At 49.1% G+C, this 10,891-nt stretch overlaps 2 long non-coding RNA genes across 2 annotated transcripts in view; one reads left to right on the top strand and one right to left on the bottom strand.

Moving 5' to 3' along the window:
* Window positions 1-6,166: 6,166 nt before the first annotated feature.
* The window catches only part of LOC108446422, a 17,666-nt gene continuing 12,941 nt past the window's right edge, over window positions 6,167-10,891 (bottom strand). The window contains exon 4 of the long non-coding RNA XR_001861588.1: window positions 6,167-8,370. This is a non-coding gene — a long non-coding RNA (uncharacterized LOC108446422). The remainder of the gene's footprint in view (window positions 8,371-10,891) is intronic.
* The window catches only part of LOC108446423, a 7,473-nt gene continuing 7,445 nt past the window's right edge, over window positions 10,864-10,891 (top strand). The window contains exon 1 of the long non-coding RNA XR_001861589.1: window positions 10,864-10,891. This exon is cut by the window's right edge and continues 308 nt beyond it. This is a non-coding gene — a long non-coding RNA (uncharacterized LOC108446423).

Below are 10,891 nucleotides of genomic sequence, written 5' to 3'. Positions count from 1 at the left end.
TTTGTTTCCTTATTATTGTACATATGTGACAAAGCTGTTTAGTTTGAAGATAAATTTAAGATAAATAATATTTAGTTACTGGGAGGTCTTTGGTTTAGAATATTGATATTTATTTACATACTCTGAGGAAAAAAATCCCCATCAACTAATTCAGCTCAGAGAGTTGCACTGTCTGGGGGTGTTGAGAGCCCTCACCAGCAAAGAGGCAAAAATACTCAGGAATGAGGAGGATGGCTGTGAAATGCTTCAAGTTTTATGGTCAGTGCTTGTTTAGCCATAATTTTAGCCATAATTCAGTAATTTCTTGATAACTTCTGGGGCATCCCACAGACCTGTAAGTAAGGTGAGCATTGCTGTGAAATGTAAATAATACAAATATAGGACATGGGGAAGGGATGCACGATCTCCCTGAGCTGGAACTTCACAGCAAAGTTGGACAGCAAGGATTTAGTGGTAGGCACTGGTTTGGGGCCAGGAAACTTGAGCCTAAGGCTCCTCTTGAGGAGAGCATAATTTGCTCTGCTCTGAGCAAAAGTAGCCAGTGTACAAGGTTTGGGCCTTTCCCAGGTGGCGGCATCGCTGGAGCTGTGCTGCTCTGTGAAGATAGGGCTCAAGCAGCTGCCCAAAATACAGCTGGTGCTGCTGTGCTGGCTTCTCCTCCAGGGCAGCTTGGTGCCTGCTCCCCAAGAGCCCATGAAGTTGCGCCCCAAGGCAACGTGTTGCTGCTCCTGCAATCACCTTTCCCTGTTTGCTGCCAGCTTTAGATCACCAGCCACCAGGTTAAATATTCCCCTGGAGTGTTTGGGTGTTTTTTGCTTTAAGGCTGATTGTGGCTTGAAATACTTGGATAATCCATCAGGAACAGCCTTCTTGCAGGCAACTCCCCTATGCTGAGACTGATACAACTGTGTCCCTCCCACCAACCTTGACCATGGTGTATGGGACACTGTCCCTGGGAGACCCTCCAATGGTGCTCTGTAGCCACAGGAAATTAAAAAGCAAAACTCGAGGCTGAGAGAGCAGAGTAGGAAAGATGCCTGCAGTGTGCTGTGTGTTGGGATCGCTGCTCAGCTCGTGTGAGGCCGTAGATCAGACCTTCACAGCACCAGCTCTGAAACAGGGCCAGAGAATAATCCTTTTCTTTCCCCATAGTGGGAGCTCAGGTCCAGTAAACTGCAAAAATCATATTGAAATGAGAGGCAGTGGCATCAGCTGTGCTGTGGGGCTCTAGGAATCAGGTCCCGCAGCTCTGCAGGAACATGTTAGAAGTCTATTTCAGTTTGGGAGTTATGGCTCAGCCTGGATGCAGCAGCATTCCTCCTGCCCTTCCTCCTCCTTCTGGCTGCCCAGACTGATGCTGAAGAGGCTGAAGAAGAGGTGGGTATTCTGTTAATTAACCTCTCTCACCTCGGACACTTTTGGACGTGAGAAGACTGATGAGGGCATGTCCTCACCCAGCTGCCTGTCCCACTGGAATGATACACTGATGTGGTTACTTTGCACGTGTCCATTACACATCCCTGGCTCCAGGGTGGGGCTGGAGGGATCACAGCATCCCTTGGGACATGTCCAGGCTGCTATGCTGGTCATTGCTGCCTCTTCACTGGCCTTGCCTGGAGCCTTGGGGGGTCAGTTGTTCAGCAGAGTGAAACTGCAGGGTGGATCCCATTGGAGTTTTTGGTTGGTTTATGGATCAGCCCAAGGTCAGGAGTGCTTGCACCATCCATGGGTTTGGGTGATGAGCACAATTCCTGGGTTTGCCCAGTCCCTGCTCCAGCACTGCCTTTGTGCTGTCTTGTAGCCTGCCAGGTCCTCAGCCCTGCTCTGCCTTTCCCTCCTCCGAGGGGCTTTTCAATCCTGCAAAAAACAGCTTTGAAAACTTCGTACTTCCCACAGCTTCTTGTAGGTGTATGCATCTCCTCTGGCACTTTCAGCCTCAGGTTAATGAGGGGATTGTCAATCAAATGAAGTTAATGAGTTCTTCTGCATGAGTTAGTTTCAATTTTTCACCGTTTGCTCCAAGAAACAAATTTTTGTGGTTTGCTCAAAGATATGCCTTGGGAAACGTGTGTGTCCTGGAACAAGTGCTCTCAGAGTGTCCAGACTTGCAGCATGGAGCTGCTGACTAACTGGAATAAATTGGCAATTGTAAATGCTCTTTCTCCTGAAGATCCAAGGCAAGGAGCAATCATGGATGTGAGCTATCCCACTGGCATGTTTGCATAAAAACTGAAGATCTGTCACAGAGCTGGATTCTGTGGTGAGGAACTGGTAACTTGTTTGCAAGCAAACTCTGGAAACAGCCCAGGAATGGCTGCCAGAGGTTCTCTGGTCAGAGTCAGCCAGTCCACATGGACTGCAGGGATGCTGGAGCCCTGGGAAGGGTCCCAGTGAGAGCAAAGGTCTGTGCTTGGGCTCCTGCTCTGCTTCCAGACATGATGGGTGCACAAAGAAGGGAGGATGACCCGCTAAAGCTCAAAGGCACGGCCCTTCATGGGAGTGCTCGGCAGTTTTTGCTGTTGGCCAGGAGACAGGATGGAGGGATGCTCTCCATCTCACTGCTGGCTGCTCCTACCTTGGCATGGAGGCAGGCTGTTCCCCTGGGATGCCAGGAGGGGTGATACCCATGTCCACACAGCATCACACTGCCTGATTTCCTCCTCCTGGCTGGAGCAGGTGTGTGCCTAAACTGCTCAGCAATGCAAACCCAGTAAATTAAGAATAATCACCCTGTGCTAATGCTAGAATTTTGTTTATCCAGGAATTTGCCCCAGCATTTGCCTTCTTCTGGAAGTGACCTCATAAGGTGGTGACATCAAACAGCAAGTTCTACCCTCCCAGCCATGCCAAGAGTCACTTGGGGATGGTAAGAAGCACCCAGCTGTTTCATGGAGCCATTGTGGAAGTGGCACATGGAGCATCCAGATCCTTCCTAGGATGGATGAATTGTGCCTAATTTTCTTACTAGATCTTTACAGCATCTACTTGAGGCTGTTGCAAGGTATGTTCCCATGTGCTATGGCCTGGAGGGGATGGATGAAAGGGATGTGGGTGTGGCCCCTTTGGGCACTTGGGGTGGCTGCCAGTTCACTGTCCTCCCCTTTGCCATTGTCTGCACTGGCCCAGAGTCCGTATGCAGCTTCAGATCCCCTCACCTCTTTGATACAGTTGTTTGGTCCTTTACTAGGCAGCCCTTTCCCCCTTGTGGTTTTGGCTCAGCTGGCTTAAGCACCCTTTTAATACTCAATTTTCACATTGAAAAATCCCTCTTGGTCACAGTCCTTGATTTCCTTGTCTTACAAAAGCCAGCTACTGTATGCAAACCTCTGAGCCTTAATTATATATCCCAGTAATATATAGCCAGGCCTGGCTAATGTCAGGAAACCCAGTCACAAGCATCGGAGGTTTCTGAGAGCTCTGGCTGCAGGACTAGGCTCCCTGCAGGGAAGCGAGAGGCACGTGCCGGGCTCCAAGGGGCCAGTGGGGTGCATGATGTGGGGATAGGTGGGCAGGACACCCCCACACTGGGCAGTGACCCATGATGATGACTGTGGCAGAGTGAGCTGCTTCACACTTGAAGTGGTCCCTGTGGGCAGAGATGTTGTTTGGGACATTTAATATGGAAGTGCTGGCTCAGTGTACAGAGTCTGCCAGCCACAGGCAGCTGTCTGGGCTCATCTCCCCCTCTCTCCAGGTCACAGATCTTTCTTGCTGTTTACACCAATGAGCTTTTGCTGAAGCCGTCCACGAGTCCCATCCCCTGCTGAGAGAGCGGCTGCAACTTCTTACAGCCAACTGCACCCTGGGCTGCTTCAAAATCAGCGTCACCAGCAGGTCGAGGGAGGGGACTCTCCCCCTCCACTCTTGTGACACCTCACCTGCAGCACTGTGACCAGCGTTAGGGTGCTCAGCACAGGAAAGATCTGGACCTGATGGAACAGGTCCAGAGGAGGCCATGAAGGTGCTCAGAGGGATGGAGCAGCTCTGCTCTGGAGAGAGGCTGGGAGAGTTGGGGCTGTTCAGCCTGGAGAAGAGAAGGCCTGACAGGCCTGTCCAGTGCCTAAAGGGGCTAAAAACGAGCTGGAGGGGGACTTTGGACAAGGGCCTGAAGTGACTGGACAAGAAGGAATGGCTTCACACCGGCAGGTTTAGACTAGATATTAGGAAGGAATTCTTCACTCTGAGGGTGATGAGACACTGGTACAGTTTCCCCAGAAAATTTGTGGCTGCCCCATTATTGGAAGTGTTCAGTGCCAGGTGGGATGGGGCTATAAGCAACTTGATCTAGTGGGTGGCATCTCTGCCAATGGCAGGGGGTGAAACAAGATGGTCTTTAAGGTCCCTTCCAATCCAAACCATTCTGCGATTCAGTGATCTCAGATCACTCCTCATCGCCTTTTCCCCATGTGTTTCACCTGCAGACAGCACCACACATGCCCACCTGGAGGGGACAACCAAAGGTTTCCAGACTCTCTGCATGCTAAGCTCCTCAAGTACAGCAGAGGGATGAGTGTGGAGCTCTGCTCAGTGGTTAAGCCACACCAGAGAAGGGGATCCAAGCCCTGGAGCCGGGTGAGGCTCTCCTGTACCCAGGTGTCAGGGGCTGCCTGGCCCAAGAGGGGCTGATGCTTGTATTAGCTTATGAGAAAAGGTGAAGATTAATAATTCCTGATTTTTTAGGAAGCCCATGGCTTGGCCATTGTATTCTTGCACAGTTTCTTTTTCCTTAAAGGAGGGGAGGGTTTTTCTTTTTTTTACTACAGCGGAGTAGACACAAAAAAAAAAAACCCCTATGAAACATAGGTCATGTCCTATTCTTGGTCTGTGTGTATTTTTCTCTCCAGCACACCATCTCCTACTTCGTTTTCTCCTGACTACTCTGGAGGTTTATTTTTCATCAAGGAGCTTATGTGGGCAATGAATGCTCAGCCAGAATTTCTGCCTGTAATTAATTGGCTGGGTAGCCCACCAGAAGTGGGATGTTTATGGGCACAGGGCTCTTATAATGTTCACTTCTGAGCCTTCATTCCTCTAGTTTGGATCGTAAACTTCACTTATCACCAGACTTTTATATGTTAATTATTCTGTGTCGCTGGGAGAAGGGAGGACATGCAGAAGTGCATGAAATAATGAATGATTTAAGCACAGAGGATTAGATGCTCCAGTTTGGGCTGACTGTGAGAGAGAAAACTGATGCATGGCAAAGTGGGGAGGAATTTAAATCAGGGTAAGTTGTGTGTTTGTTGGTGGAGCCTCACGTTATGAACTTGTGGAACCCAGTGCCAGGAGATGACTCGCCTGGGGACCACAAAGAAGAAAACCTGTAGGATAAGATTTGGCACCATTCCCCCCTGAGCCACTTAAAATGTTGAGGTGCTTTGAAAAAAATCCCTCTCAGCACAAATCTGCAAGTTTAAGAGCCTAAATTCCTTTGAAAATCTGGGCCATGCAGGATTGGGTTTTGATGGAAGTCGGTGCGACTTAACACCTAAGGGACTGGGACCACTGGGAAATTGCATCCTGGTTTTGGGTGAGAATGCCTAGAATTGCATTACTGCGGGAAAAAATACGAAACAGAGAAATTCTTTTGTGTCTCACAGTCCCTTCCTGTTCCAGGGATGTTATAAATATCCTGCCAAGCCCTACCACGCTGCTGTTCTCCAGCTCCAGGGACTTTTGGTACTTGGCTTTGTGTCCTGACCTGAGGAGACAAGTGCCCTGAGCTACTTGGCATCCCAAGAGACAACATCTCTTTGCCTAAAATTTGTTTAAAATGTGATAGAGCCATCTAAATGCATTTTGCTAAAGGTGCAGGAGGCTGTTTATGCCTCTGTGTGTATTGTTATTTATTATTGCAGCCTAAATTAGCCCTCAACAGGTTAGCAGTATTTAATGCAGAGAGCTCAAACATGCAACGCATTCTTGGCACGTTTCCCTTTATTAATTAAAAACCTCTTTAAAACACTCCGCCTTCCACCTTGGAGCAATAAATTTCCACCTTGAGGAAATAATTTCCTTGTTGTATTCCATACAGAGACGTTCTGTTAGCTGCGATCCCTGTTTCAGTGTAGGCCCCACTCAGCCTTATTTCAATTTCAAAATAAACTTTCAAAATGCCAGGTTTTTCTGTTAAAAAAATGGGGGGGGTGGGGGGGGGAGAAGAAAAACTAAAAAAAATCAGCTTTTCTGCTTTTTAAAAATATATTTGGGATTAATTCCGATGTAGTTTACTGTTTGTGCAGACTGTGAACCACAAAGCTCCTTCTTAATAAGAGCTCACAGAACTCTGCAGCAGTTCCTGAAGCAGCCGAAGAAGCCTTGGCAGCCCCAAATGAGCTGATGGTCCTGCATGGGAGGCACTGGCCCGCCTGCAGTTGCTGGGAGAGTTTTATGGCCCCCCTGTCACCCCCAGCTCTGGGTGGCTGGTTTTCTTTATGACCATGTGCCCCAGCCCAAACTTGCCCAATGTCATGACATAACCTGGCAAAAACGTCGCCTGATTTTGGGGCCTGAATGGCTTTTGCTCCCCTGCTAGTCCCAGGCTGCGCCTGCCAGAGAGGTGTGCAGGGAGGCAGGAAAGGCCTCTGCTGGCTCCTCCAGGAATTCGTACCAAACTTAGCAGGTTTAGAGGTGAGAGATGATTGCAGACTCCTGTCTCTCATCCTGACCCATCCTGGATGGCAGGGGAGGAACAGCCAGGCACTGAAGGCAGCGGAGATATTGTTTTATCTCCAGTTTGTGCTCAGAACATGAACAACCAACCCCGTCCCACTAGAGCAGGTGGGCTGTGGGCAGACAGCACTGTCTACAAATGTCAGATGTTGTTTAGCAGGGAAAGGTCTGGATGAACTGCTTCCAGTAGAGGAAAAATTTTCTTTTCTTTCCTTGCCCACTTTTATAATAATCCAGGCTGTAGATCCTCTACACCTCCTTGGTAGGCTCATCACATGTGCCGCTAAAAGTATTCTAATGGCACACAGAGCTTAAAGTATTATATAGGTGGGCAAAAGCTCTTAATCAGTTTTGTGGTGCTTTGTTTAAAATCAAATGGAAGTTTAAAAAGAAACCCTTTTAGGTCATGTCAAGCCAAGAACCCTGTCCAGAATGGCTTGGACTTATTTTCTGTGAGCACTCGAGGGAGGTCGTGCTCCTTCCTGCCCTCTCGCAGCCCAGTGATGTGTCACATCCAAAATCCTACTATGGACTTGAAACACATGCTGCAGGAGAGCTCTTGATAAAGGGCTTTTGCCAAGCTGACTTGAAATAAAAGCAGTAAAGCTGTCACTGAAATGTAGATGATTAGAGCAATGTGACTCCCTGCTTCCCCCAACTCTTCTGCTCATTCTTGCTTTTAGCAAACGTAATTTAAAAATAATCAGTTCAGGCTGACTTGGTTGAGAGTGTTCTTGCCTTTGGGCCAGGAAGTCACTGGTTCAGTTCTAGACTGAGTGGGTCAGGGGTTTGGGTCCCACACAAGGGCAGGGGTGAGGGTTCCTGCAGAGCTGCAGATCCTGCCTGCCTGGGTGGGCACTGGGGAAACCCCAGGCTGCTCCCTTGGGATGAGCATCCCCATGCCATCAGCACCCAGGGGCTCCTGCCTTGCCTGGCACCTGTGCCTTCTCCAAAAGTGCATTGGGGATGGGGACCACAGACAATCCCCCTTCCAGCCAGCACCTGGTGTGAAGACAATGGAGGGTTCCACAGGGTGACAGCCCCAATGTCACCTCCTTCTTGCTGACAGTGCTTTCCTCCTGTGCTTGTTCTTTCTCACAGCACAAAATCACTTAAAGATTTCAGTGAGCTGCTGGATGACATCAAAAAGACTTTGTGCTGCTCTGATATCATAATTATAGATGGATTTTGTTTCGCCATTCCATTTATTCACGTGTATTTGCCCTTCCTGGACCTCCAGGATAGCACACTGAACAGTAATGGTGGAGCAGGTGACTACAAGAGAGACTTCAAGTCACAGAACCAGATACCCTTTAGAGGCACTGAATTATTTTCTTGGAACAAACGGATATTTTGAGTCTGTTTTCCCTAGGGAAAATGTGTCTGCTCTCAGCATGAGCAGTGCTGAGAGTCAAGGAAGGCACCATCATATGGTACATGCTGGAAATGGACTGGTTTCACTCCCATCAGAAGGACTAATGTCATTTTCCAGCACCATCAGTATCGGTGTGGGATCAAGGTTCATCCCAAACATGATCAATTTCCTGCTGGAATATTCACTGTTTTTCACCGTTGTTCATTGTGCCTGGCCCTGGCGTGTCCTGGGATTCACAGAGTCCTGGGTCTCCCCTGGGTGCAGAGGCCTGAGCGAGGCTCCATCCTCATGGTCTGGCTCACATGTTCCTCTCCTCAGCACACCTGGGAGAGAGGTGAGACATCATTCCAGGTTTATGGGGACAGTGGGGTTGGAAAATGTGTTTGCTTTAAAGTTTGGGAGGTGAGGAGGACTTGCCTTCTTCTTACAACACAACTCCAAGCTGGTCTGGGCTTTCCCTCAGCAAAGGACTTCTCTGGATCTTGTTTGGGGAGCAGCTAACCCCAGGCAGCAAGTCTAAACCACGTAATGAGAAAAACCTCTCACAAACTCCCCAAATGGAGACTGCTGAATTTTACATATCTTGGGTTAACCTTAATGTGCTACAAGCCTATGATCACAGCTTGATACCCATTGTTTAAAAAACCCACAGTCTGGCCTGGAGTCCAGAAAGGATTCCCTGGATATCAAAAAATTCCCTTTTACCCAAAACTCCAGGTGACTGTGGTTACTGTCAGGAGTCTCTGTGTTATTTCCTTCCTATTACTTACCAGGAAAATGGCTTCTGCAAATGTTTTGTGTGCACATGGCACATGTTGTGAGGCCACTCCTGGGTGCCCCCCTTGATCTTTTGGGAGAAAATTATTTTGAAAGATATTAAAAAAAATAAAGATATTGAAGAGTCAGGAGGCTCATCATTCAAAATACTTGGGATGTCTCCACTGCTCCTTGCCCTGCTGGGTGGACGGAGGAGTGCTTGCCAAGGGTGCAGTTCTCCATGTGCCTTAGATGTGGCCCTTTCCATTTTGCACAGCATTTGGGGATCTTTTTACCATGCTCTTCTCTCCCTGCAGGTTGCAACGTCACCATTGTGAACATACTGGCATATTGGGAGAGATCGTGGAAGTCACGAAAGTAAAAGCTTTACCAGATCACGAGAGGATGAAAAGCTAAACTCTTTTTGGGCAGAATGTGACCCTTGGTGACTGTCAGAGCTCTGCCTAAAACCTGTGCTTCAAATCTTCATTGGAATAAGCCAGAATGATTGAGAAATAAGCCTTTATGATTAAACATAATTTAGAAAATATCTTCTCTTTTTTCTGTGAGCTGAATGGGTGGAAGTGCAGCTGCCAGCTCTGGCCCTGCGCTGAGGGCAGCTGCTGATGGAGGGAAGAACATTGCCATTGAGAGCTGGAGCAACTGCGGGCTGTGAATGGATCCCAGCCCAGGTCCTTTTCCTGGAAACCTTGTGGCAAGGCTGGGACTAAAGCCCAGGCCTCCAGTGCTCTCCCTGCCAGCTCCCTCTTTCTAAGATCAAGCAGCCTTGGCACAGCAAAAAGAGTCGGCAAACCAGCCCGCACTAAGGAAAGGGGCTGTGATACCTCAGAACAAAGCAGCTTGTTCCTGTGCTCTGATGCTGATTAGCACCTTGGAACAACCTGCTTGGCCTCGCCTGGCAGTTCTAGTGCAAACACACCCACACAGCTCGGGGTAATCGGAGAAGGAAAGAGGAGACCTGTGAGCAGCAGCCGTTCCTGCATGCAGCACAAGGCGTGCCAGGACAGAGCTGCACCCCAAGGCCTGGGCACAGTGACTGTGATGGCAGAGGCTGATGTGCTAGAGACAATGAAGGCTGAGACACCCTGACCCCTCCCAGTCGTGCAGGCAGTGGGGATTAGCAGAGCAGGACTGCCTGCACAGCTTCAGTTTGCCTCCAGCTCGGTCTCCTGTTCTTGTGCTATGGCAAGGGCCAAGAAATAACTGTGGGGGTGACCGAAGGGAGGAAAGTGCCTGGGGGAGAGGTACGTTTGGGGGTTTGGCTCTCTCTTGGCTGGGTGATGTGGGGAGAGGGGCGTGTGCCTTGCAGCAGGGATGCTGGGGGCTCAGGGCTACTCCTCTGCTCCTGTGCAAACAGGTTCGTGCATTCGATGACCTGGCCATCAGTCAGCCACAAGGCGGGCCTTTGATGGCATCGCTGGTATAACATCAGGTAAGTTTTCCTCAGTTTTGTATGACCATTCTTTTTGATTCTGCACAATCAGTTGGAGTTCAGCATTGCCAGAGGAACACAGGATTCCAGAATGGTTTGGGCTGGAAGGCACCTTAAAGAACTTCTAGTTTCAGCCCTGCTGCCATAGGGAGGGACACCTTCCATGTGACCAGGCTGCTCCAAGTCCTGTCCAACCTGCCCTTGAACACTTCCAAGATGGGACATGTACAGCTTCTCTGGGAAATCAGTGCCAGTGCCTCATCACCCTCACAGGGCAGAATTTCTAGAAAATATCCTGTTTTTCACTATATTATGTCTTCCAGCCGTAAAATAAATGAGACCCTGACATGAGCAGTATCTAAGCAAAATTATTGATGCACCCCTACAGAACAGTATGGGTCAATCTTGCAGAGCTCTGCCTGCCACTGTTGAGGCTGTACCTGCCTCTCACCAACCCCAGAAAGCCCGTCTGCATTGCTCTCCAAAATCTGCCTTTCTGATCCCAGCCCTGGATTACTGTTTGTAGTGTTTGTACCCCAAAGCCTTCCCCAAGCCAGCTGAGAGCTGAGAACAGGAGCTCCTTGTAAAAGGGTGAGGGAGTAAGCAGTGACACAAGCTCCGACACAAGCTCCTGC

The sequence above is a fragment of the Corvus brachyrhynchos genome, unplaced genomic scaffold (assembly GCF_000691975.1).
Source record: "Corvus brachyrhynchos isolate BGI_N302 unplaced genomic scaffold, ASM69197v1 scaffold54, whole genome shotgun sequence".
Lineage (NCBI taxonomy): Eukaryota > Metazoa > Chordata > Aves > Passeriformes > Corvidae > Corvus > Corvus brachyrhynchos.
This window is presented reverse-complemented; position numbering and strand designations above follow the sequence as displayed.